A 26,779-nucleotide genomic window follows, 5' to 3' on the forward strand; every position below is an offset into this window, starting at 1 on the left:
TCAAGTGATCCTCCCACCTCAGCCCTCTGAGTAGCTGAAACCATAGGCAGCACCATCATGCTCAGCTAATTTTTAATTTTTTTGTAGAGATGGGGTGTCACTATGTTGCCTAGGCTGGTCTTGAAGTCCTGGGCTCAGGTGATCCTCCTGCCTCAGCCTCTCAAAGTGCTGGGATTACAGGCATGAGCCATCACACCTGGCCAAAATTGGTATGATTTTAAGTGAAAAATTTAGAGCAGATGAATGAATTCACCTGATTGTCTTAAACACTTCAGGGTGGATTTCATGTTTAGGAGTAGAAAATAAAAATGAAGGCTGGGCACGGTGGCTTACGCCTGTAATCCCAGCACTTTGGGAGGCCTAGGTGAGCGGATCACAAGGTCAGGAGATAGAGACCATCCTGGCCAACATGGTGAAACCCTGTCTCTACTAAAAATACAAAAATTAGCTGGGCGTGGTGGTGCACGCCTGTAGTCCCAGCTACTCAGGAGGCTGAGGTAGGAGAATCGCTTGAACCAGGGAGTCGGAGGTTGCAGTGAGCCGAGATCGTGCCGCTGCACTCCAGCCTAGGCGACAGAGCGAGACTCTGTCTCAAAAAACAAGAAAAGAAAAATGAAATAAAGAGAAGGAAAAATATCCAGAAATCTGATTCATTTGGCAAGTTTTCTGGTTATTATTATATGAAGTTGAGCAGTTACAGTAGTAAAGAGTGTTATGAACTGCTACCTTCAACTTTGCTTCAGTTAAGCTTCCTACACATGGAATTTCCATCCCCAACTGAAATGACTATATGTTTGCTACTTAAACATTTAGTTCATTTTGTCTTTTTCCTGCTGTATCTGCTGGGGGGACTATGGGTTGAGAAATGGAATTAGAATCTTCTCCTTTGGGTCATTTACTGCTATAGGTTGAGCATCTGTAATCCAAAAATAAAAAATCCGAAATGCTCCAAAATCCGAAACTTTGTAAGTGCCAACTTGACACTCAAAGGAAATGCTCATTGGAGAATTTTGGATTTCAGATTTTCAGATTAGGAATGCTTAACTAGTAAGTATATAATGCAAATATTCCAAAATCTGAAATAAATCCAAAAATTTTGAAACACTCCTGGTCCCAAGCATTTCAGGTAAGAGATACTCAACCAATACTTCCACCAGCAAAAACACTGTTATTAATAAAAAATATAAGGCTGGATGGAGTGGCTCATGCCTGTAATCCCAACACTTTGGGAGGCTGAGGCAGGCAGATCACTTGAGCCCAGGAGTTCAAGACCAGCCTGGGCAACATGGTGAAACCCCATCTTTACAGAAAATACAGAAATTAGTTGGGCATGATGGTGCATGTCTGTGGTCCCAGCTACTCAGAAGGCTGAGGTGGCAGGATTGCTTGAGCTCGGGAGGCTGAGGCTGCAGTGAGCCATGATGGCACCAATGTACTCCAGCCAGGGAGACAGAGTGAGACCCTGTCTCAAGAAAACAAAAACAAACAAAAAACCTATAGCACATTCTGGAAAGACCTGACTTCCTCTCATCACATGGCTTTATCTATCTTAGGGCTGACCCTGAGGGAATAAATCATAGCTAAAAATTCTGTCCTAAACAAAATTCTGAGGAAATTGAGGGTAGGTCAAGCTTTATCTCTGCTTTCAGCTTCCTCTGTGCCCCATTCTCTCTCAAATGTTGTGCTTTTCAGAATGTGAAGCTCTGGCCCTAGAACCAGACTGCCTGATTACTAGCTGTGTGGTCTCAGGTAAATTGCTTAGCATCTCTGAGCTTCTCTTTCCTCATGTGTAAAATGACATAATAGCAATACAGGTTAAGTAGTCTTTATCTGAAATGCTTTGGACCAGAAGTGTTTCAGATTTCAGATTTTTAAAAAAGTTTTGGAATATTTGTGTGTATATATATATATAAAATGAAATATCTTGGGGACAAGATTAAAGTCTAAACACAAAGCGTAGTTATGTTTCATATATACCTTATACACATAGCCTGAAAATAATTTTATGCAATATTTTAAATAATTTTATTCATTAAACAAAGTTTTGTCTGTGTTTTGACTACAACCTCATCACATGAAGTCAGTTGTAGAATTTTCCACTTGTAGCATGACACTGGCACTCAAAAAGTTTCAAATTTGGCCAGGCATGGTGGCTCACGCCTGTAATCCTAGCACTTTGGGAGGTCAAGGCGGGTGGATCACTTGAAGTTAGGAGTTTGAGACCAGCCTGGCCAACATGGTGAAACCCCATCTCTACTAAAAATACAAAAATTAGGCTGGACGCGGTGGCTTACACCTGTTATTCCAGCACTTTGGGAGGCCACAGCATGCAGATCACCTGAGGTCCGGAATTCGAGACCAGCCTGGCCAACATGGAGAAACCCCGTCTCTACTAAAAATACAAAATAGCTGGGCATGGTGGCGCATGCCTGTAGTCCCAGCTACTCAGGAGGCTGAGGCAGGAGAATCACTTGAACCTGGGAGGTGGAGGTTGCAGTGAGCCGAGATCTCAGCATTGTACTCCAGCCTGGACAACAAGAGCGAAACTCTATCTCAAAAAAAAAAAAAAAAAAAAAAAAAATTAGCTGGGCATGGTGGCAGGCACCTGTAATCCCAGCTACTTGGGAGGTTGAGGCAGGAGAATTGCTTGAACCCAGGAGGCAGAGGTTGCAGTGAGCCGAAATCCAGCCATTGCACTTCAGCCTGGGCGACAAGAGCAACACTCTGTCTCAAAAAAGAAAGTTTCAAATTTGGGTGCATTTTGGATTTTTGGATTAGGGGTGCTCTAGCTGTACTTACCTTACAGGAATATTGTGAAGCCGTGAAAATTACTCGATTTAACACTTGTGTAACTATGTCTGGCATAGAACAATGATCAAGAAACATTCACTCTCATAGTTATCAGTAATAATAACAATATTATAAAGAGTACTCTGACTTAGTCGGACATCCCCAGCAGTCTGTACCCAGTAAAAATCTGCCTTCATAGCTTTGCCTACAGACTAAAATCATAATGACAACTCATGTGTTGTACCCTTGACTTTTAAAAAGTGGGAATTATTCTTTAACTCCTGCAACAGGCATTGCGGTAGATGTGTGAGAAAATGTCTAGGTTTTCCTGCATCTCTTGACTATAAAGTCACTTTTCTGACCGGGCGCAGTGGCTCACGCCTGTAATCCTAGCACTTTGGGAGGCCAAGGCGGGTGGATCACAATGTCAGGAGTTCGAGACTAGCTTGGCCAACATGGTGAAATTCCAACTCTACTAAAAATACAAAAATTAGCTGGGCATGGTGGAGGGTGCCTGTAATCCCAGCTACTCAGGAGGCTGAGGCAGAAGAATCACTTGAACCCGGGAGGCAGAGGTTGCAATGAGCCAAGATCACGCCACCATTGCACTCCAGCCTGGGCAACAAGAGTGAAACTCAGTCTTAATAAATAAATAAATAAATAAATAAATAAAGTCATTTTATATTACTTTGATGCTAACTAGGCAACTAAGGAGCCATATTTCAGTGATGCATCAATTAATACTAGCAGTGAAATACTTCAAAACATGTTTTTTCACAGGGCACTATGGCTCATGCTTGCAGTCCTAGCACTCTGGGAGGCCAAGGTGGGAAGACTGCTTGAGCCCAGGAGTTTGAGACCAACCTGGGTGACAGTGAGATCCTGTCTCTACACAAAATTTTTAAAAAGGCCAGTCATGGTGGCTCATGCCTGTAATCCAACACTGTTGGAGGCTGAAGTGGGCAGATCACTTAAGGTCAGGAGTTCGAGACCAGCCTGGCCAAGATGGTGAAACCCCCATCTCTACTAAAAATATAAAAATTAGCCAGGTGTGGTGGTGGGCACCTGTAGTCCCAGCTATTTGAGAGGCTGAGCCAGGAGAATTGCTTGAACCCAGGAGGCAGAGATTACATTGAACTGAGGTCATGCCACTGCACTGCAGCCTGGGCAACAGAGCAAGATGCTGTCTCCAAAAAAAAATTAATTAGGCATACTGGTCCATGCCTGTAGTCCCAGCTACTCCAGAGGCTGATGGGAGGATTGCTTGAGCCCAGGAGATTGAGGCTGCAGTGATCCATGATTGCGCTACTGCACTCCAGCCTGGTCAACAGTGTGAAACCCTGTCTCTGAAAAAAAAATTTTTTTTTCTTTTTATAAACAGAATTTTTTTTTTTAATAGAGAGGGGATCTCACTATTTTGGCCAGGTTGGTCTTGAACTCCCGGCCTCAAGTATTCCTCCCACCTTGGACTTCCAAAGTGCTAGAATTATAGGCATAAACCAGCATGCCCAGCTGTAAATAATTTTTTTATTTTTGAGATGGAGTTTCACTGTTGTTGCCCAGGCTGGAGTGCAATGGCACGATCTCAGCTCACCGCAACCTCTGCCTCCTGGGTTCAAGCGATTCTCCTGCCTCAGCCTCCTGAGTAGCTGGGATTATAGGCGTGTGCCACCACCCCAGCTAATTTTGTGTTTTTAGTGGAGATGGGGTTTCTCCATGTTGGTCAGGCTGGTCTTGAACTCCCGACCTCAGGTGATCCACCCGCCTCAGCCTCCCAAAGTGCTGGGATTACAGGCGTGAGCCACTGCACCTGGCCAATAATTTGTTTTTTTTAAAGAACCAATTGATCCCATAAGTATTCTGTAGAGTGTCTCCTGTGGGTTTTTTTGTTGTTTTTTGTTTGTTTGTTTTGTTGTTGTTGTTGTTGTTTTTGTGAGACAGAGTCTTGCTCTGTCTCCCAGGCTGGAGTACAATGGACAATCTCGGCTCACTGCAACCTCCGCCTCCCGGGTTCAAGCAATCAATTCTCCTGGCTCAGCCTCCCGAGTAGCTGGGATTACAGGCACGCACCACCAGTCCCGGCTAATTTTTGTATTTTTAGTAGAGACAGGGTTTTGCCATGTTGGCCAGGCTGGTCTTGAACTCCTGACCTCAAGTGATCTGCCTGCCTTGGCCTCCCAAAGTGCAGGGATTACAGGTGTGAGCCACTGTGCCCAGCCTCTGGTGTGTTTATCACTGTGCCAAGTGCTGTGAGTAATGGGTATGACAGATAAGTCCTACCTTTTTTTTTTTTTTTTTTTTTTTGAGACAGGGTCTCACTCTGTCACCCAGGCTGGAGTGCAGTGGCACAATCGTGGTTCAGTGCAGCCTCACCCCTCCGAGGCTCAAGTCATCCTCCCACCTCAGCTTCCTGAGTAGCAGCGACTACAGGCACGTGCCATTGTGTTCAGCTAATTTTTTTAAAAGTGATTTTTTGGGGCTGGGCACAGTGGCTCATGCCTGTAATCCCAGCACTTTGGGAGGCCGAGGCAGGCGGATCACCTGAGGTCGGGAGTTTGAGATAAGCCTGACCACCATAGAGAAACCCTGTCTCTACTAAAAATACAAAATTAGCTGGGCGTGGTGGCACATGCCTGTAATACCAGCTACTCGGGAGGCTGAAGCAGGAGAACACTTGAACCTGGGAGGCAGAGGTTGCGGTGAGCTGAGATAGCGCCACTGCACTCCAGCCTGGGCAACAAGAGGGAAACTCCATCTCAAAATAAATAAATAAATAAATAAAAATTAAAAAATAAAAATACCTTTTTGTAGAGACAGGGTCTCCCTCTGTTGCCCAGGCTGGTCTTAAACTCCCTGGGCTCAAGGGATCCACCTGCCTTGGCCTCCCAAAGTGCTAAAATTACAGACATGAGCCATTGTGCCCGGCCAGTGAGGTTGTTTTAATATGTATATGTTTAATAAAGATAATTTTTTTAGTTCTGGAGATGAGAAGCTCAAGTGTGAAAAGATAACAAGTACTCAATCTAGCAATGAATAAAAATTCTTTAAATGTGTACTGTCCAATACGATAGCCATTAGCTATTTAAATTTAAAGTAGGGCACGGTGGGCCTGGTGGCTCAGGCCTATAATCCCGGCATTTTAGGAGGCCAGGTAGAGGATCACTTGAGGCCAGGAAGTGGAGACCAGCCCAGGCAACAAAGCAAGACCCTCATCTCTACAAAAATAAAGAATAAAAAATTAGCTAGGAATGATGGTGCATGCCTATAGTCCCAGCTACCTGGAAGGCTGAGGCAGGAGGATCACTTAAGCCCAGAAATTGAGGCTGCGGTGAGCCATGATTGCACCACTGCCCTCCATCCAGCCTGGTTGACAGAGCAAGATCCTGTCTCAAAAATAAATAAATAGGCTGGGTGCACTGGCTTATGCCTGTAATCCCAGCACTTTGGGAGTTCAAGGTGGGCGGATCACGAGGTCAACAGATGGAGACCTTTCTGGCCAACATGGTGAAACCTCATCTCTACTAAAAATACAAAAATTAGTCGGGCATGTTGGTGGGTGCCTGTAATCCCAGCTACTCAGGAGGCTGAGACATGAGAATCTCTTGAGCCCGGGAAGCAGAGGTTGCGGTGAGCTGAGATGGAGCCACTGCACTTCAGCCTGGGTGACAGAGTGAGACTTTGTCTCAAAAAAAAAAAAAAAAAAAAGACAGAGCCTTGCTATGTTGCCCAGACTAGCTTGCAGTGAATATTTATAAGCACAATCATAACACACCACAGCCTTAAACTCTTTTTTGTTGTTGTTGTTGTTGTTGTTTTGTTTTGTTTTGAGATGGAGTCTTGCGCTGTCACCCAGACTGGAGTGCAGTGGCAGGATCTTGGCTCACTGCAACCTCAGCCTCCCGGGTTCATGCAATTCTTCTGCCTCAGCCTCCCAAGTAGCTGGGACTACAGGCGCCCCCCACCACGCCCAGCTAATTTTTGTATTTTTAGTAGAGACAGAGTTTCACCATATTGGTCAGGCTTGTCTCAAACTCCTGACCTCAGGTGTTCCACCTGCCTCAACCCCACAAAGTGCTGGAATTACAGGCATGAACCACCACGCCCAGCTACAGCCTTAAACTCTTGAGCTCAAGTGAGGTTCCCACCTCAGCCTCCTCAATAGCTAACTCTTATTTGTTACTCTTTTTAAATTTCATTTTATTTTATCTTGAGACAGGGTCTGTCTTTGTTGCTCAGGCTTGAGTGCAGTGGTGAGATCTCAGCTCACTGCAACCTCTGCCTATCAGGCTCAAGCCACCCTCTCATGTCAACCTTCTGAGTAGCTGGGACTACAGGCGAATGCCACCACACCCAGCTCATTTTTGTATTTTCTGTAGAGACGAGGTTTTGCCATGTTGCCCAGGATGGTCTCAAACTCCTGAGCTCAAATGATCCACCCACCTTGGCTTCCCAAAGTGCTGAGATTACAGGCATGAGCCACCATGTCTGGCCATTTGTTATTCTTTTTTTTTTTTTTTGAGATGGAGTCTCAAAGCCTGGTGCCTGCCACCACACCCAGCTAATTTTTGTAGTTTTAGTAGAGACAGGGTTTCACCATGTTGGCCAGGCTGGTCTCGAACTCCTGACCTCAAGTGATCCACCTGCCTCGGCCTCCCAAAGTGGACATTTATTATTCTTAAACATTAAGATGAGATATTGATAACACTCCTTGTTTTGAGATTTATCTGATTTTCTTCTAATCTTGAACTTTTTATTATCTAGAAATTTAAATATTTTATTTGATTTCATTTTCTGTCATTTCTATTTTCTTCTATTTCATCAGATCCGAGGAACTTATTATCATCATATGTGTTTGGTTTTCTGCTAATTTTTTCTTTTTTTAGACAGAGTCTTGCACTATTGCCCAGGCTGGAGTGCAGTGGCATGACCTCAGTTCACTGCAACCTCTGCCTCCCAGGTTAAAGCAATTCTCCTGCCTCAGCCTCCCCAGTAACTGGGATTACAGGCGCCCACCACTATGTCTGGCTAATTTTGTATTTTCGGTAGAAACAGAGTTTCACTATGTTGGTCAGATTGTTCTCAAACTCCTGACATCAGGTGATCTGCCCGTCTTGTCCTCCCAAAGTGCTGGGATTACAGGTGTGAGCCACTGTGCCCAGCTTGGTTTTCTGCTAATTTTTAAGGATTTAAAACTATTTTAAGTATCCTATTTTGGTGTCTGATTTTTCATAGTAAGATAAATCATTGTCTTTTCTCCTATCCACCGAATTATCTAGTTATCTTAATGCCATTTGAAGATAATAGTTCTTTTTCTTTTTTAAAAAAGCAAACACCTTTATTTACTTATTTGAGACAGGGTTTCACTCTGTTGCCCAGGCTGGAGTGCAGTGGTGCGATCTTGGCTCACTGCAACCTCTGCCTCCCGGGCTCAAGCAATTCTCGTGCCTCAGCCTCCCAAGTAGCTGGGATTACAGGCACGTGTCATTCACGCCCAGCTAATTTTTGTATTTTTAGTAGAGGGGGTTTTGCCATGTTGACCAGGCTGTTCTCAAACTCTTGACCTCAAGTGATCTGCCTGCCTTGGCTTGCCAAAGTGCTGGGATTACAGGCATGAGCCACCATGCCTGGCCAGTAATCCTTATTTTTAGTGAAAACCTAGGAAGTAAGTAATTGTGATTATCTATTAGATGTGGAGCCCAGGACAAAGGACAAAGCTGTAGAGATAATATCAGACTTTTTTTAGTACAGCCAGGAGGCACAGCTGGGCCAGGTAAGATCTTATATGTCCCCAGGCCTTATCACAGCCATGTGTTTAGAGCGTGTGCCACATGCGGCCCAGGATGGCTTTGAATGCGGCCCAACACAAATTCATAAACTTTCTTAAAATTTTATGAGTTTTTTTGCAAATTTTTTTTTTTTTTTTTTTAGCTCATCACCTATCGTTAGTGTATTTTATGTGTGGCTCAAGACAATTCTTCTTCCAGTGTGGCCCAGGGAAGCCAAAAGATTGGACACCCCTGGTTTAGAGCCTAAAATCTCATGGCTCTAAAATATAAGTTCATAAACAAGCCAAACAATTATTAGAAATATTACAGAAGTAATAGTTTATGGCCTTAAAATATTTAGTAAATACAGTACTTGACCTATCTGACTAATAAAGTGACTAAATGTCTACATTGTTTTGAAGATTTAAAAAATTTTATTAATAACAAAATTATCTTTACTAATGATTATTAAAGTTGTCTATGAAAAGAGTCAAACTCTGTAAAATATTTGAAGAAATTTATTCTAAGCCAAATATGAGTGACGATGGCCCATGACACAGCCCTCAGGAGATCCTGAGAACATGTGCCCCAATCTTCCTTTTTCTGTTGTTTTATGATAATTTATTTTTCAAACGCTACCTTCTGTTATGCAACTGTTATATTCAGTAATGAACTGTGATTTAGACATCTCTTTTCAGTCATTAGAGCCAGTGGTGTCCAGGAATTTTCACTGTCTTGAAAGAGTCCAGCTTTTACAGCGAAGCTTGGCATCCTTATTCTCTGTCACAAGGTAATTGTGGGTAGTGCACAGGAGTTTAGTTTTACTTGAAAGCTATAAATCCTATCTTAGTAAATAAAATAAAACTGGCTAATGATCACCAACCATATTTTCTTTTCTTCTAAGGAATGGGCTTGAACAAGAAGAGGGGGTTTCTCACAACTGCACTAAAACAGCTTTTAAGCAGAAAGTGGCCTTATGTCAACCAAGACAGGTTCTCATTAAACAAACACCTTCTTCAATTGAATCCTTTTATGTTACAATTGTTTCCACATCTATAGAGCTTCATGAGAGATTATACCAAAAATATATTTGTGGCATGTTGTGGTGGCTCACGCCTGTAATCCCAACACTTTGGGAGGCCAAGGTGGACAGATCACCTGAGGCCAGGAGTTCGAGACCGGCCTGGCCAACATGACAATACCCTGTCTCTACTAAAAATACAAAAAAATTAGCTGGGTGTGGTGTCGGATGCCTGTAATCCCAGCTACTCAGGAGGGTGAGGCAGGAGAATCGCTTGAACCTGGAAGGTGGAGGTTGCCGAGATTGTGCCACTGCACTCCAGCCTGTGCAACAAGAGCGAAACTCCATCTAAAATATATATATATATATATATTTGTTTGTACAAAAATAGTGTAAAATAGTATAAAAGTACTTATTTTCTAGAACAACCAAGAGCTGGCTTTCATTAAAGCTTGTCAGGGCAGGTTGGTGTCAGAGGAAATTTGCCCTAGTGCTGATCATTTGTCCTCCATATACAGTTCCAATAATCTGTTTGTAGAACATGGTAAACCAGCTGGATGTGTTGTTGAGGGAAGGCTAGCCTGGGTAGCTGTAGGTCATTTAATCACCTAGTGAAGCTAGAATTAGTGTGTTTAGATCTCAGTTGGGAAGCTTTGTTTGGAGATAAGTCTGGATTAGCCATAGTGAATTGATGTGATCCAGCTTTTTGGCTCTGTTCGAGTTCAGCTGAAGCATAAAGGGATGGTCTTCATGGTCTCCTGTGCTTATCTACCTTTTTTTTCTTTTTTCTTTTTTTAAGAGATGGGGGTCTTGCTATGTTCCCTAGGCTGTACTCGAATTCCTGGTCTCAGGCAATTCTTCTACTTCAGCATCCTGAGGAGCTAGGAGGACAGGTGTACACCACTGCACTTGTCCAGGTTACTTACTTTTCTTTTCTTTCTTTTTTTTTTTTGAGACAGTCTTGCTCTGTCACCCAGGCTGGAGTGCAGTGGTGCGATCTCGGCTCACAGCAACCTCTGCCTCCTGTGTTCAAATGATTCTCCTGCCTCAGGCTCCGAATTAGCTGGGATTACAGGTGCCTGCCACCATGCCTGGCTAATTTTTTTGTGTTTTCAGTAGAGATGGGGTCTTGCCATATTGGCCAGGCTGGTCTTGAACTCCTAGGCTCAAGTGATCCGCCTGCCTCGGCCTCCCAACGTGCTGGGATTACAGGCATGAGCCTCTGCCCAGCCGCTTTCCTACTTTTCTTATAGTGGAAATACCATGGACTCAGGTAGATGCCATTTAGTCAAAAGTGCCAAGAATTTAGTGAGCTACATCTCTTTGCATGAAACTGTGACCTCCTTTGAGAGGAGAACAGAGCCCCTGTGTTTTAGATGTTTACAATTCAGCTGGAGAAACAAGACTTACACATATGAAAATTTAACTAGCAGTAAAAACTAGTTTATAAACTGGAACCAAATGATGGAACAGTGAGAGTTCAGAGAACACAGGGAGGGGCATCACTGTGGATTGGAGGAATCAGTAGCAGCTTCCTAGGTGAGGCTGGACACAACGGGCTCTTAAAAGATAAATGAGTGGGGAGGAGGGAAGAATGGAGAGCATTCAGGTGAGAAGTAGTCTAAAGAAGCATAAAGGAAGCCAGGGCCCGGTGCTGTGGCTCACGCCTGTAATCCCAGCTCATTGGGAGGCCGAGATGGGTGGATCACCTGAGGTGAGCAGTTCGAGACCAGCCTGACCAACAAGGAGAAACCCCGTTTCTACTAAAAATACAAAATTAGCCAGGCGTGGTGGCACATGCCTGTAATCCCAGCTACTCGGGAGGCTGAGGCAGGAGAATCGCTTGAACCCGAGAGGTGGAGGTTGCGGTGAGCCGAGATCATGCCATTGCACTCTAGCCTGGGGCAACAAGAGCAAAACTCCACCTCAAAAAAAAAAAAGAAGAAGCATAAAGGAGGCCAGGCATGGTGGCTCATGCCTGAAACCCAGTGCTTTGAGAGGCCAAGGTGGGGTGATCACTTGAGGCCAGGAGTTTGAGACCAGCCTGGGCAACATAGCAGGACCCATCTCTATAAAAAAATAAAATAAAATAAAAAATTAGCTGGGTGTGGTGGTGTGCACCTGTAGTCCTAGCTGCTCAAGAGGCCTAGGTGGGAGGATCACTTGAGCCCAAGAGTTCAAGGCTGCAGTGAGCTAAGATCACTGCACCCCAACCTGGGCAACAGAGTGAGACCCTGTCTACAAAAATAAAAATAGAGAAAATAAAGGGACATGGAAGAATAAAATGTGCTGAAGCAGCATCAATTTAGCTAAGATAGGCTGGTGCAGAGAAGATTAGAGGAAGGAAATTTGAGTCTAACTACAAATAGCCTTAAATACCAGACTTTTCCCCTGAGTAACGAAAGGAAAACTAAGTTTATTCACTCATTAATCTTATTCAACAGCTCTTTGAAATTGAAAGCTAGATATCATTTTAGATTCATTGTAACTTTGCCCTGTTTTTTTCTTGAGCAGGATAACAGTGAGAGGTTCATTTGGATTTTTAAGAACACAAGAAAGGTGAAACACAGAGGACTTTTAGGGCAGTGAAACTACTGCGTATGATGCTATACAGGTGGATACCTGTTACATTTGTCCAAACCCACAGAATGTACAACACCAAGAGTGAACACTGGTATAAACTATGTTTGCGTAATAATGATGCCTCAATGTTGGTTCATTGATTGTAACAAATGTACCACTCTGGTGGGGGATATTAATAATGGGAAAGCTGTGCAGGTGTGAGGGAAAAAGGTATATGAGAAATCTCTGTACTTACTCAATTTTGCTGTGAACCTAAAGCTGCTCTTAAAAAAAAAAAAGCCTTTTAATCAATTGATGAACCAACATTGATGCATCATTATTACGCAAACATAGGTTATACCAGGGTTCACTCTTGGTGGTGTACATTCTGTGGGTTTGGACAAATGTGACAGGTATCCACCTGTATAACATCATATACTAACAAAGTAATTTCACTGCCCTAAAAGAGACAGTAAAAATAGCCTGTAACCCCAGCACCTTGGGAAGTCAAGGCTGGCAGATTGCTTGCATCCAGGAGTTCGAGACCAGCTTGGGCAACATAGTGAGACTCTGTCTCTACAAAAAAATAAAAATAAAATAATCTGGTGCAGTGGCTTATGCCTGTAGTCCCCACTACTCGGAGGCTAAGGTGGGAGGATCACTTGAGCCCAGGAGGTTGAGGCTGCAGTGAGCGGTGGTCACACTACTGCACTTGGCCTGGGTGACAGAGCGAGGCCCTGTCAGAAAGAAAAGAAAAGAGGAAAGGAAAGGAAAGGAGGAGGGAAGAGAGAGAAAGAAAGAGAGAAGAAAGAAAAAGAAAGAAAGAAAACACGAGAAACTAATAGATCTATATAGGTTTCTTTCTCTTAAAAATTTAAATTAAAATTTAAATTACACAGGTCTACACAGGTAGGCCCATGTGTAGTGGGAAAACGGGAGCTTGGATGGCTGGAGGGGTTGTCCACCAGCTGAAGACAGGCTGTGATTCCCCTTACTCCTGCAACACGACTCTGACCCCTTGAGGACTGCTTTTGAGGACTAAAAATTGCCCTCAATTGTGAACCACTGGTCTAGACATGCACTGTCCAGTATGGTAGCCACTAAATACATGTGGCTATTTAAACAAATTTAAATTAAGATTAAAACCTGAGTTTCTCTGTCACACTAGACACATTTCAAGTGCTCAAATAGCCACATGAGGGGACAGTGCAGCTATGGGCTATTCCATCATGCCAGAAAGTTCTGTTTGTTGGACAATGCTGGTCTGCACTGACTTCGATTTGTTTCTCAGGAAGATCACAACTTAAATTAACCAGATACCTGTACAAAGAAAAAAATTAAATTGAGATAACCAAGGTGAACTTTTATTTTATTTTAATTTTTTTTGAGACAAGGTCTTGCTCTGACGCCCATGCTGGAGTGCAATGGTGGGATCATGGCTCACTGCAACTTCAGTCTCCTGAGTAGCTGGGACTATAGGCATGTGCCACCATGCCTGGCTAATTTTTACATGTTTAAAAATTTTTGTGTAGGGTCAGGATTTACCATGTTGCCCAGGCTGGTCTCCAACTCCTGGCCTCAAGCGATCTTCTCACAATGGCCTCCCAAAGTGCGGAATTACAGGTGTGAGCCACTATACAGATGTGGCCTAATTTTTTAATCTGTAATTTAAAAGCTCATCTCTGCTTTTTTTTTTTTTTTTTTTTTTTTTGAGACAGGGTCTTGCTCTGTTGCCCAGGCTGGAGTGCAGTGGCACGATCTCGGCTCACTGCAATCTCCACCTCCCGGTTTCAAGCCATTCTCCTGCAGGCGTGCACCATCATGCCTGGCTAATTTTTTTTGTGGTGTTTTTTTTTTTTGTATTTTTGGTAGAGACGGGGTTTTACCATGATGTTGCCCAGCCTGGTCTTGAACTCCTGGGCTCAAGTGATCCACCCACCTCGGCCTCTCAAAATGCTGGGATTATAGATGTGAGCCACTGCGCCTGGCCTAAAAGCTCATCTCTGCTTCTTTAAAACCGTACTCTTAGAAATAATTTGACTAGGCAGGGCGCAGTGGCTCACGCCTGTAATCCCAGCAGTTTGGGAGGCAGAGATGGGTGGATCACGAGGTCAGGAGATCGAAACACGGTGAAACCCCGTCTCTACTAAAAATACAAAAAAAAAAAAAATTAGCCGAGCGTGTGGGCAGGTGCCTGTAGTCCTAGCTACTCAGGAGGCTGAGGCAGAAGAATGGCGTGAACCCGGGAGGCAGAGCTTGCAGTGAGCAGAGATCACGCCACTGCACTCCAGCCTGGGCGGCAGAGTGAGACCCTGTCCAAAAAAGAAGAAATAGTTTGACTAGTGGTAGCCTAAAAATTGTATTTCTGTTATTTGTTAACTGGGTTGTCATCTTTCAAATATACCTTAAAATATATCATCTCAGCCATGATGTGTCCTTCACTCACCAAGTTCTATTTGTCAAATAGTCACATATGTCAGTGTTTTACTCTGCAAAGCAAGTTACAGTGCTTCTATTTCCTGCCACCTGGGCACTTACAGTTCAACATTTGGCAAGCTGATGCAGAGGTCCCTGGAAACCCAACAGCTGGAGGCAGCAGGTTAGATCTCAGTCAGGATGAGGTTTTCCTTACATTTTTGGTGTTAGTTTTTGGTTCACCTCCACTCTCTCCCTGGTTGAGAAAATTCAGGCACACAGTTCAGGGACTCAGGGGGTTTGTAATGAGACCTAAGAGGTGGCAAAGGACTGCATTTGTTTATTTTGTCTATCTGTTCTGTGTCACAAAGTTCTCTCATCTCAGACTTCTTATAAACATTTTGACATTCTGTTGAATTTTTCCAAATTTCTTCCATCTGGGAAAGTGGAGTATTTTTGAGACAACTGTGACCATCTTTTCCACCTTCAAACTCTGAATAGTCAGTTGCTAACCAGAGAAAAAAGTATAACATATACTTGCTGAGTTGAGTCATGCAGATTTTCTGTTTTGAAAGAACATTAACAAACAAAGTGGACATTGATACTAATGAAATACAAAGAGAAGTGATTATTTCTGTCGCCAGCTGTCAAAATTATTTTTGTTGTTTATAAAGTCTCAATCCTCCAGGGACTGTTCCATAATCATGCAATATATTCAAGAGGAAAAGCCCGCATGCTCACACATGGGCTGCCGGCCAGTGTTCTCCCGTGGGCCTCGGATCTGCAAAGGCTATTGAAGCTAAATTACATCACCTGTGGCCAGCAGGACCCTATTGTCCTGCAGAGGCTTGACACATTGTTTTCCTATGGTACCCCTAAGCCATTGGAACTTGGAGTCTATAATGCCTTCTTTTGATCAAATGCCTTATTTCTAAGATTCTGGGACGTCATAAAGAAAGAAGCTCTTTCAGGAAGTATTTAAAGTTGAGTTTCAAGGTGAATACTACATCTCATGATGTTATGTTTATTGTACACCTCTCGTAAGGACACTAGCACTTTTAGGGAAACTCAGCTAATGGATTCAGATAGGATTAATTTTTACATTTTTGGTTCTCTCTCTTTCCTGCTCTTTTTTTTTCTCTTTACATTCAATGTTTATTATTATTATTGTTTTACTTTATTTTTTTGAGACAGGGTCTCACTCTGTTGCCCAGGCTAGAGTGCAGTGGAGTGATCTCGGCTCACTGCAACCTTTGCCTCCTGGCTTCAAGCGATTCTCCTGCCTCAGCCTCCTGAGTAGCTGGGACTACAGGCACGTGCCACCACGCCTGGCTAATTTTTTGTATTTTTAGTAGAGACAGGGTTTCGCCATGTTGGCCAGGCTGGTCTCGAATTCCTGACCTCAAGTGATCTGCCCGCCTTGGCTTCCCAAAGTGCTGGGATTACAGGTGTGAGCCACCACACCCGGCCTTGAAAATTCCCCAATTATTGAGGAAGGAGAAAAAAATCTTTTGCTCACTGTCAGTAGAAAAGAAGCTGCTTCTAGCCAGATTTACACATACAAAGTAAAGTCAAGAATTTAAGGAACTGAAAGATTAACGTTCTCTTGAAACAGATATTTGAGGTCGAAGTGGTTTTTTTTTTTTTTTTGCATCTGAATTCTCTAGTTAATTGCCACAATACTTGCTTTTAACTTGCTTATGGGGGATTTAACCCATTGAAATGGAGCAGCCGGGCGCGGTGGCTCACGCCAGTAATCCCAGCACTTTGGGAGGCTGAGGCAGGAGTTTGAGATCAGCCTGGCCAACATGGTGAAGCCCCGTCTCTACTAAAGACACAAAAAAATTAGCCAGGTGTGGTTGTGGGCACCTGTAATTCCAGCTCTTTGAGAGGTTGAGGCAGGAGAATCGCTTGAACCCGGGAGGCAGAGGTTGCAGTGAGCTGAGATTGCGCCATTGCACTCCAGCCTGGGCAGCAAGAGCAAAACTCCGTCTCAAAAAAAAAAAAAAAAAGAAGCAATTGAGAAATGGTCTTCAGACTTCAGGCACTGTAGGCCCGCTGCCTCGGGTTACTCAGGTCCTGCATTTGCTCATTAGATCACAAATATTTACTGGGCACCCACCTCCTGCCAGGCACTATCTGAGACCTGGTCCTGCAGCAGGGAACTAGACAAACTAGGTGCTTGCTCTCGTGGGATTTATATTCAAGTGGGATAGAGAGCAAAAAGAAAGAATCAAGATTTTTAGAAGCGTGTGGTTATTATCAGATGGGTGGTTACATCACTGTGGAAGGCAGAGAGTCTGGGGGCGTGTGGATCTTGCTTTAGAAGGAGTGGTCAGGGAAGGCCCCACCAGGGAGCTTCAGTGAGAAGCAGCTGGCTATGTAAATATGTGGGGAAAACTGTGTTTCAGGCAGAGGGAACACTAAGTGTAAAAGATCCTGATTCCGGAAAGGTTGGCTGTGTCATCTACTGGATTTCCTCGATTTTACTCAATCTCCTGTTTGTTAATCTAGGCAGATACTATATACAATTATCTGGGGAGTAGCCATTATTAGCCATAGTCCTTGGAGATGAAAAAGGACTTTGTGTTCTTCCATTACTCTGCATAGATGTCAGTCTCATCTAAGAGATGGTGGGAGGGGAAAGCTTTTAAGAGGGCCTGACAGCCTTAAGGAGCACAGTTTGATTTTCCTTGAGTGTGCTAATGTTAGCACAAATACTGGCTGTGCTGCCAGCATATTTCCACACACGTGGCTACAGGGATGATGGAGGTAGTCATTTATTGATTTGAGTTAGTTGCAACATTGTTTCCTTTTAACTAGAAAACTCATGTTCTGACAATTTCTTTCCGGGAGTTCCCTAGGGAGGGAATTTTTATGAGAATTATCTTCTGTCTTGATTTCGTTTGATGCTCAGGAAAGCAGTCAAATTGACTAGGTGGTTCACATTCTGCACTGGGTAATTTTAAATGGGACTAATGAACAAACAAAATAGATTTTTAATTTTAATGTTTATTATTATTATTATTATTTATTATTATTTGAGACGGAGTCTCGCTCTGTCTCCCAGGCTAGAGTGCAGTGGCGCGATCTTGGCTCACTGCAACCTCCGCCTCCCAGGTTCAAGCGATTCTCCTGCCTCAGCCTCCCTAGTAGCTGGTACTACAGGCGCATGCCGCCACGCCCGGCTAATTTTTTGTATTTTTAGTAGAGACGGGGTTTCATCATGTTAGGCAGGATGGTCTCGATCTCCTGACCTCGTGGTCCACCCGCTTCAGCCTCCCAAAGTGCTGGGATTACAGGCGTGAGCCACCGCGCCGGGCTACAAAATAGATTTTTTTAAAAAAACAGATCACTTATTTCTAACTAACCCTTGGGAATGCTCGGATTTCTAGGCTTTGTTTTATTTATTTATTTTTTAAGTTAATTTTTTTTTTTTTTTTTGAGATGGAGTCTCCCTCGGCTCACTGCAACCTCTGCCTCCTGGGTTCCAGAGATTCCTGTGTCTCAGCCTCAGGAGTAGTTGGGATTACAGGCGTAAACCATCGTGCCTGGCTTTGGATTTCCAGCCTTTGAATGGATCATTTTGCATACTCATAGCGTTGAAGAATATTAAATTTGCCTCATGCATGCAGACTTTTTCTTCTTTGCATTTGTATGAATACTTTCAATAATACCTAGCAGTAAAGGGCCCTCAATAAAATAAACATCAGCTGAATAAATTAATGGTAGAAAAATCTAAAAGACAGCCTTCCTCTAATTCCTCCTCTATGTGATTTTCTCCTTCAAGAAAGACAACCCTGAGAGAATTCTGACCGACTCACAGAGGTGGCCTACTATAGACTGCTTTTCTCCTTTTTTTCTTTCTTTCTTTCTTTTTTTTTTTTTGAGATGGAGTCTCACTCGGTCGCCCAGGCTGGAGTGCAGTGGCGCAATCTTGGCTCACTGCAACCTCCGCCTCCTGGGTTCAAGCAATTCTCTGCCTCAGCCCCCGAGCAGCTGGGATTACAGGTGTCTGCGACCATGTTTTTTCTTTTCTTTTTTTTTTTTAATCTCCTTTCAAGAAAACCTCTTTTCTACTTTTACTATAGAAGGACAAATGAGCTGAGTGGTAAAGAATGTTTGTTCTTATATTTAAGTTATGGGCGAAAATTCACCAAATCAGGAGTGAATAAAATTGTTTGCCCTCTTGGATATTTGATTTCATTAGAAATGTCAATCCTTAGCATTATTTTAATTTTTTTCTTTCATTGTTTTTTATCAGGAAGAACTGAAGCATTATTTTATTTTATCTATTTATTTTTGAGAGGGGTCTTACTTTTTGCCCAGGCTGGAGTGCAGTGGCATGAACATGGCTTACTCCAGCTTTGAGCTCCTGGGCTCAAGTGATCCTCCCACCTCAGCCTCCTGAGTAGCTGGGACTATAAGTATGTGCCACGGTGCCTGCCTATTTTTTTTTTTTTAAGAGACAGGGTCTTTCTATGCTGCCCAGGCTGGCCTCAAACTCCTGGGCTCAATTGATCCTCCTGCCTCAGCCTCCCAAAGGGCTGGGATTACAGGCGTCAGCCACAGTGCCTGGTCTGAAGTGTTATTTTAAATGATCATAAACAACGAAAATTAAATGACATATAAAGCAAAAAACAGAGCACCAGGAACATAGATCTTCATGTTAGTTTTTTGACATTTTTTTCCTCCCTTAACTTGGTTTATCCCTTTATAATCTGGCTAAAATCTTCACTCATATCTTCTCCCTGGCCCTTGCTGCCTTCCTTTGTCGAGGCTTCAACCATGGAAGCTTCTCACCATTCCCTGTCCCCTTCCTGACTCCTGGCTCTTCCCTCTTTCAGGAACGCCCTTTCTCCCTTCTTCACTCAGGAATCCTGCTCATTCTGCAAGATCTTAAAGCTCCCTCATCCCTCCTTGGCAGAGTTCATTTATTATTCTGAGCTCTGGTAGCATTTTGCTCATATCCTATAACATTCACGATTTTATTTTTTCCTCCATCTTTCCCTCCACTTTTACAAGTTCCACGTGAACTCTCCTGTATACTGCAAAATGCCTGCTTAGCTTCTCTACTGCAAAATGCCTGCTCAGCTTCTCTACTTGAATATCTAATAGCCCCCACTTCACATGCCCAAAACTGATCTCAGGACCACCCACTCCTCCCCACCTCAATTCTGTCCACTCACAGACTTCTCTACTTGGGTTGATGCCAACCTCATCCTTTCAGTCGGTGACGTCCTTCTCATTCTCTTCCCCTTATAACTCACACTAATCTGTCAGGACATCCTGATGACTCTACCTTCCAAATACACCTGGAATCTGAGTACTTACCATCATCTCTGGTACATATTACCATCATCTTCCATCTGTTTTTTAAACATTTTTATTTTAAATAATAGTTGCCTAACTGGTCTCCTTTCCTTACCAATTTATTATCAGGAAAACAACTGAATGGATTCTTAAATATACATCTATATATCTGCATCTCTATATATGACAGAACATGTCATTCTTCTGCTCAGCAGGGGCTCCCATTTCACCTAGTAAAAGCCAAGGCTTTCACAATGGTCTGTATCTACAGGGACCTACTTGATTTTTGCCTCTCCTTCACCCTACCTTTAACTCTCTCATCTCATCTTGTACGCCTTGCCATCTTTCTTATTCAAGCCACTGTCCCCTTGGCTGCTCTTTGGCTGGACATCCTCCTGCTCCAGGTCCCTTGCGTTGGCTATTCCCTACCTAGATGATTGCATGATTTGCTCTTTCACCTCCTTTAACTCTTTGCTCAGATAGCACCTTGTCAAGGAGGTTTACCCTTACCACCCTATTTAAACTTGCAAGCCATTCCCCTACACTTCCAATCCTCCTTACCCTATGCTGTTTTGTCCTTTAGCATCTGTCACTGTCAAACATTCTATAGCATTTTACTGGGCACTGTGGCTCATGCCTGTAATTCTGTACTTTGGGAGGCTGCGGTAGGAGCATTGCTTGAGCCTCAGAGTTTGAGGCTTCGGTGAGCTATAATCACACCACTGCGCTCCAGCCTCAGTAACAGAGCAAGACTCTGACTCCAAAAACAAAACGAAACAAAACAAGAAACAACTGTACCATTTATTTCTCCCTCTGTTGCCCAGGCTGGAGTGCAGCAGTGCGATCTCAGCTCACTGCAACTTCCCCCTCTCGGATTCAAGTGATTCTCCTGCCTCAAGTCTCCTGAGTAGCTGGGATTACAGGCGCGTACCACCATACCCAGCTAATTTTTGTATTTTTGGTAGAGACGGGGTTTCACCATGTTGGCCAGGTTGGTCTTGAACTGCTGACCTTGTGATCCGCCTGCCTCAGCCTCCTAAAGTGCTGGGATTACAGGTGTGAGCCACTGTGCCTGGCGCATTTCTTTCTTTCTTTCTTTCTTTCTTTTTTCTGAGACAGAGTCATCCAGTATGGAGTGTGGTGGCACAATGTCAGCTCACTGCAACCTCCACCTCCCAGGCTCGAGCAATACTCCCACTTCAACCTCCCCGGTAATTGGGACTACAGGTGCGACCATGCCTGGCTAATTCTTTCTTTTTTTTGAGACAGAGTTGCTCTGTTGCTCAAACTGGAGTGCAGTGGGGCAATCTTGGCTCACTGCAACCTCTGCCTCTTGGATTCAAGAGATTCTCATGCTCCCGCCTCCCAAATAGCTGGGATTACAGGTGTGTGCCATCAATTTTTTTGTATTTTTGGTAGAGACAGGGTTTCACCATGTTGCCCAGGCTGGTCTTGAACTCCTGAGCTCAGGCCATCCATCTGCCTTGGCCTCCCAAAGTGTTGGGATTATAGGCATGAGCCACTGTGCCCAGCCAACTATAGCTTTTCTATTAGGTTGGTACAAAAGTAATTGCAGTTTTTGCAATTTTTTTTTTTTTTGAGATGGGGGTCTCACTCTGTCATCCAGGCTGGAGAGCAGTGGCGTGATCTCAGCTCACTGCAACCTCCTCCTCCCAGGTTCAAGCGATTCTCCTGCCTCAGCCTCCCAACTAGCTGGGATTACAGGGGTGTATCACCACACCCAGCTAATTTTTGTATTCTTAGTAGAGATGGGGTTTCACCATTTTGGCCAGGCTGGTCTCGAACTCTGACCTCAGGTGATCCACCCACCTTGGCCTCCCAAAGTACTGGGATTGCAGGTGTGAGCCACCATGCCTGGCTGTTTTTTGCAAATTTTAATGGCAGAAACTGCTACTACTTTTGCACCAACCTAATATATACATTATGTTTGTGGCCTTTCTTCCATTATATTATAAGCTCCACAAGAACGGGGATCTTTGACTGTTTTATTGACTGCTGTACCCCCAGTGCCTGGAACAGTGCCTGGCATATAGTAAGCACTCAAATTTTGGTTGACTGAATTAAGGAATTTGACAGTGATTTCTGTAGCTACTCTATGTCCTCTTACGTGACCAAAATGAACATTTAGCACCTGTGGGTGCCAGTCACAAGGACTATACTAGTAAGCAAAGATGAAAGCTTCCTGCCCTAAAAATACCTTTTATTAAGCATTTCTATATGGCAGGCACTACACTAAGGGCTTTATGGGGTTTTCTTTTTTTTTTTTTTTTTTTGTTTTTTTTTTTTGAGACAGAGTCTTGCTCTGTTGCCCAGGCTAGAGTGCAGTGGTGCGATCTCTGCTCACTGCAACCTCCGCCTCCTGGGTTCAAGCGATTCTCCTGCCTCAGCCTTCTGAGTAGCTGGGATTACAGGCGCCAGCCACCACGCCGAGCTAATTTTTGTATCTTTTGTAGAGACGGGGTTTCACCATCTTGGCCGGGCTGGCCTCGGACTCCTGACCTCATGATCCATCTGCCTCGGCCTCCCAAAGTGCCAGGATCACAGCTGTGAGCCACCGCGCCCAGCCTTTTTTTTTTTTTTTTTTTTTTTTTTACACAGAGTTTCACTCTTGTTGCCCAGGCTGGAGTGCAATGGCGAGACCTTGGCTCACTGCAACCTCTGCCTCCCAGGTTCAAGTGATTCTCCTGCCTCAGCCTCCTGAGTAGCTGGGATTACAGGTGCCTGCTACCACCCCTGGCTAACTTTTTGTATTTTCAGTAGAGACAGGGTTTCACCATGTTGGCTAGGCTGGTCTCGAATTCCTGACCTCAGGTGATCCACCTGCTTCGGCCTCCCAAAGTGCTGGGATTACAGGCGTGAGCCACCGCGCTCGGCCATGGATCATATTTTGTTTAAACCTTGCAATTACCCTAAGAGGTAGGTACTAGTATCACTTTGCAGATGATGAAACTGAAGTGCTGAGAGAAGGACTCCAGAAGGGCTCCAGAGAAGGGCTCCAGAGAAGGATTCAGAGAAGGACTGTGTGGTAGATAGAGCTCCCTCTCCCCTCTCCCCTCTCCCCTCCCCCTCCCCCCTCCCCCCTCCCCCCTCTCCCCTCTCCCCTCTCCCCTCTTTCCACGGTCTCCCTCTGATGCCGAGCCGAAGCTGGACGGTACTGCTGCCATCTCAGCTCACTGCAACCTCCCTGCCCGATTCTCCTGCCTCAGCCTGCCGAGTGCCTGCGATTGCAGGCGTGCGCCGCCACGCCTGACTGGTTTTCGTATTTTTTTGGTGGAGACGGGGTTTCGATGTGTCGGCTGGGCTGGTCTCCAGCTCCTAACCGCGAGTGATCCGCCAGCCTCGGCCTCCCGAGGTGCCGGGATTGCAGACGGAGTCTCGTTAACTCAGTGCTCAATGGCGCCCAGGCTGGAGTGCAGTGGCGTGATCTCGGCTCGCTACAACCACCTCCCAGCCACCTGCCTTGGCCTCCCTAAGTGCCGAGATTGCAGCCTCTGCCTGGCAGCCACCCCGTCTGGGAAGTGAGGAGCGTCTCCGCCTGACTGCCCATCGTCTGGGATGTGAGGAGCCCCTCTGCCTGGCTGCCCAGTCTGGAAAGTGAGGAGCGTCTCTGCCCGGCCGCCATCCCATCTAGGAAGTGAGGAGCGCCTCTTCCCGGCCGCCATCACATCTGGGAAGTGAGGAGCGTCTCTGCCCGGCCGCCCATCGTCTGAGATGTGGGGAGCACCTCTGCCCTGCCGCCCCGTCCGGGATGTGAGGAGTGTCTCTGCCTGGCCGCCCTGTCTGAGAAGTGAGGAGACCCTCTGCCTGGCAACCGCCCCGTCTGAGAAGTGAGGAGCCCCTCCGCCCGGCAGCCACCCCGTCTGAGAAGTGAGGAGCGTCCTCCCTCCTCGTCTGGGAGGGAGGTGGGGGGGTCAGCCCCCCGCCCGGCCAGCCGCCCCGTCCGGGAGGTGAGGGGCACCTCTGCCCGGCCGCCCCTACCGGGAAGTGAGGAGCCCCTCTGCCCGGCCAGCCGCCTCGTCCGGGAGGGAGGTGGGGGGGTCAGCCCCCCGCCTGGCCAGCCGCCCCGTCCGGGAGGCGAGGGGTGCCTCTGCCTGGCCGCCCCTACTGGGAAGTGAGGAGCCCCTCTGCCCGGCCAGCCGCCCCCTCTGGGAGGGAGGTGGGGGGGTCAGCCCCCCTCCCGGCCAGCCGCCCCATCCGGGAGGGAGGTGGGGGGGGTCAGCCCCCCGCCCGGCCAGCCGCCCCGTCCGGGAGGGAGGTGGGGGGATCAGCCCCCCGCCTGGCCAGCCGCCTCGTCCGGGAGGGAGGTGGGGGGATCAGCCCCCTGCCCGGCCAGCCGCCCTGTCCAGGAGGTGGGGGGGGCGCCTCTGCCCGGCCGCCCCTACTGGGAAGTGAGGAGCCCCTCTGCCCGGCCAGCCGCTCTGTCTGGGAGGGAGGTGGGGGGGTCAGCCCCCGGCCCGGCCAGCCGCCCCGTCCGGGAGGGAGGTGGGGGGGTCAGCCCCCCGCCTGGCCAGCCGCCCCATCCGGGAGGTGAGGGGCACCTCTGCCCGGCCGCCCCTTCTGGGAAGTGAGGAGCCCCTCTGCCTGGCCAGCCGCCCCGTCCGGGAGGGAGGTGGGGGGGTCAGCCCCCCGCCCGGCCAGCCGCCCCGTCCGGGAGGGAGGTGGGGGGTCAGCCCCCCGCCCGGCCAGCCGCCCCGCCCGGGAGGGAGGTGGGGGGGTCAGCCCCCCGCCCGGCCAGCCGCCCCGTCCGGGAGGGAGGTGGGGGGATCAGCCCCCCGCCCGGCCAGCCGCCCTGTCCGGGAGGTGAGGGGCGCCTCTGCCCGGCCGCCCCTACCGGGAAGTGAGGAGCCCCTCTGCCCGGCCTGCCGCCCCCTCCGGGAGGGAGGTGGGGGGGTCAGCCCCCCGCCGGGCCAGCCGCCCCGTCGGGGAAGTGAGGGGCGCCTCTGCCCGGCCGCCCCTACTGGGAAGTGAGGAGCCCCTCTGCCCGGCCAGCCGCCCTGTCCGGGAGGGAGGTGGGGGGGGTCAGCCCCCCGCCCGGCCAGCCGCCCCGTCCGGGAGGTGAGGGGCGCCTCTGCCCGGCCGCCCCTACTGGGAAGTGAGGAGCTCCTCTGCCCGGCCACCACCCCATCTGGGAGGTGTACTCAACAGCTCATTGAGAACGGGCCATGAAGACAATGGCGGTTTTGTGGAATAGAAAGGGGGGAAAGGTGGGGAAAAGATTGAGAAATCGGATGGTTGCTGTGTCTGTGTAGAAAGAGGTAGACATGGGAGACTTTTCATTTTGTTCTGTACTAAGAAAAATTCTTCTGCCTTGGGATCCTGTTGATCTGTGACCTTACCCCCAACCCTGTGCTCTCTGAAACATGTGCTGTATCCACTCAGGGTTGAATGGATTAAGGGCGGTGCAAGATGTGCTTTGTTAAACAGATGCTTGAAGGCAGCATGTTCGTTAAGAGTCATCACCACTCCTTAATCTCAAGTACCCAGGGACACAAACACTGCGGAAGGCCGCAGGGTCCTCTGCCTAGGAAAACCAGAGAACTTTGTTCACTTGTTTATCTGCTGACCTTCCCTCCACTATTGTCCTGTGACCCTGCCAAATCCCCCTCTGCGAGAAACACCCAAGAATGATCAATAAAAAAGAAAAAAAAAAAAAAAAAGAAACTGAAGTGCTGAGAGGCTGAGTAACTTGTCCAAAGTCACAGAGCAAGTAAGTGGCAAAGCTAGGGTTTGAACCCAGGCAGTATGATTTCACAGTACTGTAAGTTAGTATATTGCCTCAAGGTAGTTACAGTGTGATGAGGGAGGCAGACTTCAAATAAATAATCACTCCACAAACACATATTTGTTTTAGTTAATTAATTAATTAATTTTTGAGGTGGAGTTTTGCTCTTGTTGTCCAGACTGGAGTGCAATGGCGCGATTTTGGCTCACTGCAACCTCCGCCTCCCGGGTTCAAGTGATTCTCCGGCCTCAGCCCTCTGAGTAGCTGAGATTACAGACATGTACCACCACGCCTGGCTAATTTTTGTATTTTTAGTAGAGACGGGGTTTCACCATGTTGGTCAGGCTGGCCTCAAACTCCTGACATTAGGTGATCCACCCACCTTGGCCTTCCAGAGTGCTGCGATTACAGGCGTGAGCCACCATGCCTGGCCACAAACACATTTAATTGCAAACTGGGCTTTGTACTGTGGAAGAAAAGAAGAACTCCCTGAGAATTGATATGACTTTTTTTCTTGAGGGCCTGACACCATGTAGGCTTTCAGTAAATGGTGATTGAATGAATAATGTTCTCCTGAGACAGGAACCACAGCTTTAGAAGGAGGTTAACCATTATGTGGAGAACTATTTGAAATGTGCTAATCTAGAGTGAATTTACACATCTGAAAGAGATGATATGACTTCTGAGGCCTAGGACTTCCAAAAGTGTGAACAACTGCTCACTGCAACCTCTGCAGGGGTTGTAAAATAATCAGGGAAAAACCCAGGGAACCTTGTAAAATAATCATGGACTGATAGCCACATAGTGATCATTTTTTGATGATGAAGATGGTGATGATGATGATAATAAGATTCATTTTGCAACCACACCTTCAAAAGTCATCTGTTTTCTATTTTTTGTAATTTAGGGCCATTTATTTTATTTTTATTTTATTTATTTATTTTTTGAGATGGAGTTTTGCTCTTGTTGCCCAGGCTGGAGTGCAACGGCGCGATCTCGGCTCACTGCAACCTCTGCCTCCCGGGTTCAAGCGATTCTTCTGCCTCAGCCTCCTGAGTAGCTGGGATTACAGGCACCTGCCAGCATGCCTTGCTATTTTTTGTTTTTTTAGTAGAGATGGGGTTTTGCCACGTTGGCCAGGCTGGTCTCGAACTCCTGACCTCAGGTGAT

The sequence above is a fragment of the Pan paniscus genome, chromosome 1 (assembly GCF_029289425.2).
Source record: "Pan paniscus chromosome 1, NHGRI_mPanPan1-v2.0_pri, whole genome shotgun sequence".
Lineage (NCBI taxonomy): Eukaryota > Metazoa > Chordata > Mammalia > Primates > Hominidae > Pan > Pan paniscus.